General features: G+C 38.5%; 1 long non-coding RNA gene across 1 annotated transcript; it reads left to right on the forward strand.

Annotated features, from left to right (window-relative positions):
* The first annotated feature begins 324 nt into the window (after nt 1-324).
* LOC102076632 (uncharacterized) lies at nt 325-6,035 on the forward strand. Its single transcript, XR_268162.4, has 7 exons — nt 325-868; nt 1,067-1,102; nt 1,198-1,224; nt 1,321-1,374; nt 4,168-4,525; nt 4,698-4,782; nt 5,683-6,035. It is a non-coding gene; the product is annotated as an uncharacterized LOC102076632 (long non-coding RNA).
* Nucleotides 6,036-6,332: the final 297 nt, after the last annotated feature.

Consider the following 6,332-nt stretch of genomic DNA (forward strand, 5'->3'; position numbering starts at 1 on the left):
TTAATTAAACAAATTCCACTGGGAAATTCAAAAGTATTAATGTTTTTTGTTTTTTTTTAAGTGGCGGGGGGGGGGCACCATAAAGCATTTGTGCTTAGGGCACCCAAATGGCTAGCAACGGCCCTGTTTTAGTGAAATATCTGTTAGAATCTCCCACAGATAATGAGCAGATCTTATTGTCTGGCTTGAGTAACAGTACAAAATCCTCACACCCAGTTATGTTGTGTATTGGGGACACTGAGGCTCAGCATAAGAGAAAGACGTAATATTTTGTGTGTATCATGCAAAGAGTCCAAGAATAACAAACTGTAACTGTGATTAATAAATAATATTTATATTCAGAGGTACATATATGTAGGTATCATGTTTGAGGGAACTTAGACAGTTTCCTTCAGTTATTATTTTATTAGGACTTCATGAGGGGGTCAAAGGTCACAGGTCAGTCATGTGACATGATGTCAGACTTTTCCTGTCTGCAGCTTCTGATCCAATAACTTTGACCCCTCTGGGACATAAATGTAGTTTTTCTGTGCAGAACAGAAATGATTGATGTTTGCTGATAGTGTGCAGCTCGTCTCCTCCATCGTCTCCACTCAGACACGTCTGCATGTAGAACTGTGACACATTTCAACTACATTTAGTCTGGATCACAGTAAACTGTAGGATTACACTTCAGCATGTGATTCAGTCACACTGCATGTTAATGAACATGTTGCTGACTGAGGTCTGATGATGATATCAGAGTTGGTCTGAAGCTCACTGAGCTGCTTCACACTTGTAGAACAAACCACTGAGTTCATCCTTCATCACTGACAGTCTGTGTTACGTCTGTTTACAGGACGCAGACGTGGAGCCAACAGCAACCAAGGTAACATCTTTATTTTTCTCTTATGAAGTTTGATGTCTGCACACGTGTGTGTCTGTGTGTGTGTGTGTGTCTGTGTGTGTGTGTGTGTCTGTGTGTGTGCAGGCGACAGCAGTGTTATGTTTGTTACTCTGCAACAATTCATATAGAAAAGCTTGTACAAGATGAGCTGTGACATTTTGTGTGTACGTGTCTGTTTAGGCAGCAGCAACCCAGCAGGCACGCCTCTTATGACAGGTAAATGTTTCTTTCTGCAGAGATTTTACATACATAAACCTGTGTAGCAGATGGGTTTTAATAGTTTGTGTGTGTGTGTGTGTGTGTGTGTGTAGGCAATGACAGCAGCAATGGAAGCGATCGTAAGTTTGTTACTCTGCAAAGATTTATGTAGAAAGGATTGTAGAACATGACCTTTGACATTTTGTGTGTGTGTGTGTGTTTCTATGTGTGTGTAGCATCAAACATTTCGACCATCAGCCAAACTGGCAATGGAATCACAGCTCAGAATGGTGAGTTTTCCTCTGAAACAATTTACCATGAAGCTGCTTTACATCAGAGAGTTTTGTCTTTGGTGATGCATTAATATGAAGGTCACTTTAATTAAGCAGCAAAGTCCATAAATAACTCTGACCCTACAGTACCAAAGTTTGTGATTTGCCTTTTCAAAATAATTCTCAAATGCTGAAATTCTCAAAGGCCACACATCAAAACCTACATCTACATTTTTCCAAGGCTAATAAGTTGGTCTTAAACATAAATTAACCTTTGACCTCATTTAAGCTGGTTTAATTTCTCATTAACACATAATCTTGATTTATTTCCTTATTTAATCTCTATTTAACCTGTTTTTAATCTGACCCTTAACCTATTAACTTAACCGTCACTTATCATATATTATCTTAACCTTACTGTTCATTTTATTACAAACCTGTAATTACCTTAACCTTGTAATTAAATCTTTGTATTTAAAAAAAAAAACCTTGTAAACTTGTAAATATGATCTTTGATATATTTATTTCCTTGTAATCTTTGATCTTCCTTGACCAAATTTAACCTTTCCTTTATTTTATTTAACCTTAATCCCTTAATTTAAACTTTAAACATAAGTCTTAAATTAAACCTTAATTAATTTATTTTACTATTTCCTTTTATTAACAACTTGAAATTCCAACTTTTATGCATTGAGCATGTATAATATCATATCAGCACTCTATCAGTTTGACTGAGAGAACTTCAATCGCTCACATTTTAATTCGGTCCATTTGCGCAGATATCGGTATGACACAGGCTCTGCTTACCTTTATTTTGAGGCCTTCTGTGACCGTGAAGCCGTTGTCTCCAGTCTGGTGACTGACAGCAACTCCATCAGGAGGCTTTGAGTTTCTCCTTTCTTCCAATTGAAAAAAGTCACGTGGGGTCACCAGTTTGTTGTGTTCACTTTCTTTAGAAGGAAGTACAGGAGAAACATCTGTCATCTACAAAGATTTAATTTGCTTCGGCAGTTGGAATTACAGGTTTACAGATGCTCCAGATGCTTTCAGTGTGAACTCCAGACCGCCGCCAGGTCTCGCACGCCACAGCCGCTCTTATCACGTCACGCGTACTGCTCCGACGTGCTCCGGTCACTGCCTGGGTTACGCCATGTCGCAAGTTTTGTGAGGTGCTTTTGTGATATTTAATGGATCGGATTACATGTTTTATTTCTTCCCAATATGCGATCCAGTAATTTAGGTCAGGATCCGATCGATACTTGTACGTAATATCAGTCCATACCTGGTAATAATAATTATACAGCAGCAGTGCTGAAAACCTGAAAGCTGATTTTAACCTGCAGTTCATAAATAAAAGAATAAACAGAAGTAACAGAAAGACATCAGCTTTAAATGTTTCCTCACATGTGGAGCTCTGTAAGCTGTACATTTTTAATTTTGCACTCTGTTTAAGTTTATCAACAATGATTTTTTTTAAGCTTTCAATTTCAAAGAAATACTCAAATTTAATTTAATTAATAATTGTCATTTCACATCATGCAATTTAAACTTTACTCTATGAGGATGTAAAGTTAAAAGCAGTTTCAGCACATGTGTCTGCAGGTTTATGAATTTATAGATCATATCCTGAAGTTGTTGCCATGTAAGAGTCAATGTATACCTAATTTTTCGTCTGCAGCCCCCTCACAGAAGTTTAAAAGGTTAGAATTCTGTGAATATGTTCATTAAGCCTGCCAGTTATAATGAAATCATCTTTGCAGAGGAGCTGAAGCTTCTGACACACACTGAAACACTTCTGTTAGCAGCAGTCTGTTCCTCACTGTGATCCCGACCTCTGCCGAGTCACAGAGGAAACGGATACAATGATGAAGTGAAGCGTGGGAACTCAAAGAGGACAGTCCAAAACACTAAAACATGACTCGGTTCATTGGTCAGAACAGAATCATGGTGATAATCGATCATCTCAATCATACAGTTTGGACTAACATGCTGAGTGTTTGATGAGCAACACAAACATGTTAATCTACAGGTCTTAAAAATAATAAGATCTTCAAAAGAAAGATACAATACAGAAATAATGATGATTGATGTGGAACTCTGATTAATAACTAATAATTATATTCAAAGGTACATATATGTAGGTATCATATTTGAGGGAATTTATTTAGAAAAGAATAAAGAAGAACACAAGTCTGAGCTGATGAGATCGAACTGGAGAACTTAAACCTGGAAATCATCACTCAGTGATTTCTGTCTGTTTGCTCTCACTGCTCAGACAAACCCAGCATCACCTCAGTGTTGCTCAAACAGCTGATCTGATGAGGAGGGACAAAACAACTTTCATCCAATCCAGCTCAGACCCGCCTAACATGTAACACGCTAACACAGGAAGGAAGCTGCTTGCTAGCTAACAAACAGACGGACATGCTACTAACAGCAGGCCTGGAGTCAGTGCCTGTGCTCACACGTGGGTGATGCAGTCAGATTAGGTGCTGCTGCAGAAACAGGAGAAATGTGCAAAGCTGAACAGAATAAGCAAAAAAAACAAAAAAAAACTGATGGAGCACAAAGCGTAGCTGGTACGTGACAGGTGTGCCACAGCTGTATCATTTTGGCTCATCTTCAAGGAGCAGTCACATTGTGAGTGTTGGAAAGTATTTTTGATTCAGATTCTCAAGACATTCATCTGGATTCATTTCCTGCTCATTCCAGCAGAGTTCCTGTTTTCAGTAGTTAGTTGGGGGTGTCAGAGGTACAGTTCTCATGTGTCGATCCACCCTAAGCACATCACTTTACATTTTCTCCTTCCAGCTGAAGTTGAGGTGTATGCACAGCACTCGAAGGACGGTAAAAAACTCCTCTTGACATGCATCGCCAGAGGCCAGGGAGTCATCAACGTGGAGATCAAGCATAAAGACGAAGGACGGTAAAAAACTCCTCTTGACATGCATCGCCAGAGGCCAGGGAGTCATCGACGTGGAGATCAAGCATAAAGAGGAGGGCAGGGAAGAGGAGATTGTAACCGAAGAGAACGGTCTGATGAAATCAGACGCTGAGATAAACAACGACGGCACCTTGGAGATAAGAGCCCATGTGGAGATTAAGGGTGACAAGTCTAAGTACAGCTGTGGAGTCATTTGTGAGAAACAGAACATTAAGCGTGACTTCGGTAAGAAATTTTACACTGTTTTTGTCATTTGTCAAAGTTTTCTGTGTTTTCAGACCTGTTGTTGCTTAGAGCTGTGTCAGTTAATGTATTCAGGGCCTGAGTTTCACTGTGAAATTTTGTTTTGCATAATTTATCTATTATTTATAAATTCATCTAATATTGTTCTACTCAGCCTGTGCATTGCACTGGAGAGGACCACCAGAAGTCCAGTGGAGGTGGATAGAGATCCCTAATCTGGAGGACTACCCCGACCCCATGTATGTAACACTCCTGTTATAGCAACACTGAAGTATCAGCAATTACCGGAACTGAGCTGTTTAAGATGGTGGCGAGGGACTAAGGCTAATAACGAAGTGACAAAGTTAATTTTGGAGTAGTGAGCAAACGTTACCTGTCCTACCTGTGTGTAACGTTGGTGGACAGTGTCAGTGTGGGATAACACAGTGTTTATGTACCCTGATCAAAACTGAGAGAAGTACCAGCAGCTACACACTAAAGCCAGCTTTTCTAACTATCAGCAAAATAATGAGGAAGCACAGCACGACCTAAAAGGCTCTTATTTGTCAGATACAGTTACTTTACAGAGCTGGAGAAGGTCGGATATGCAGAGATTACTCCTACTTTGGAAGTATTAAAGCTTAATGTGGTCGAAACATTGAGATATTTAGATTTACAGTTGTGTCCAAAATGAATCCAGATGAATGTTTTACCAAGTTACTTAATATTTTTGAACACTCCCCTGTATGTAACTAGTGCCAGTGTGTTAAAGGTTAAACGTGTTTCACAAGCAGATGTAATACAAATAAATAAACAATCAATTTATTTTTTAATGTCAAATGCTACATGCTGGACCAGTAATGCAGCGCACAGCGAAGGACAAACACAGAGCACATGACGTTTTTATTCAGCGTCAATCTAAACAGTTATTTTTTATAAAGCTTCATTATTTAGACACAGACTTTATTAAAGCCACACTGGGGAAATACACATTACTGCAGCACAGGGGTCAGCAAGAACAGGGAATAAGAGATATGTTAGAAAAATGAGAAAAAATAGTGCACAACATGTATTTTACCAATATATTTGTTTTATTGGAGACATTTTTAGTTTTGCTGAACATAAGAAATATGAAATAGAACTGTTGCTTCTCCCTGCAGACGTTTCTGACTCCTGAGTCGCTGAGAGCTGTATGATGGAGACGCTCAGTCCTGTGAAGCCCTGAAGTCTCCATCAGATCTACACACAACACCAGATTTACCAAAACATATTCACCAGTGTGCAGAGCATTAAGACTGTTTTGTTTTTGCTTTTTTAAAAGTGGAATTTTTTCCTTTTAATGCATTTTACAGATTAAGAAACTGATGAGTCGGCATTAAAATGAGGTTCTTTGAAATGAGTTTTTAAAAAGTGCCTGTTTAAGCTGAACCTCAGTCACAGTGAACGTTACATCAGGTCAGAGGTGAATTCAGGTTTTATGTATTTTAATAAAACTATCTCAGTTTGTTCATAAGTCTTGTTTCATTATTATTGTGTTTTCTTGTATAATTTCAAGTGAGCCCTGCAGACTGACCACGTGCAGCGTGTGGTAGAAAAGGATGGATGGAGAACTCCATGCGGTCCCTGTTGGAGCTATTTGTTCTTTATTTTTATTATTTTGAAATTTGTTAAAGTTTGTTGTTGGTTTACTTATATTTTTTGTGTTTTACACGTTTTATTTGTAGGTTAATACTTGCTTCATTGTTTATCTTATTAAGTCAGTCAGGAAGAACTGTGGGGACATTGTTTCTATAAATAAAGGGACTGGTAT

This window comes from Oreochromis niloticus, linkage group LG22, assembly GCF_001858045.2.
Source record: "Oreochromis niloticus isolate F11D_XX linkage group LG22, O_niloticus_UMD_NMBU, whole genome shotgun sequence".
Classification (NCBI taxonomy): Eukaryota; Metazoa; Chordata; class Actinopteri; order Cichliformes; family Cichlidae; genus Oreochromis; species Oreochromis niloticus.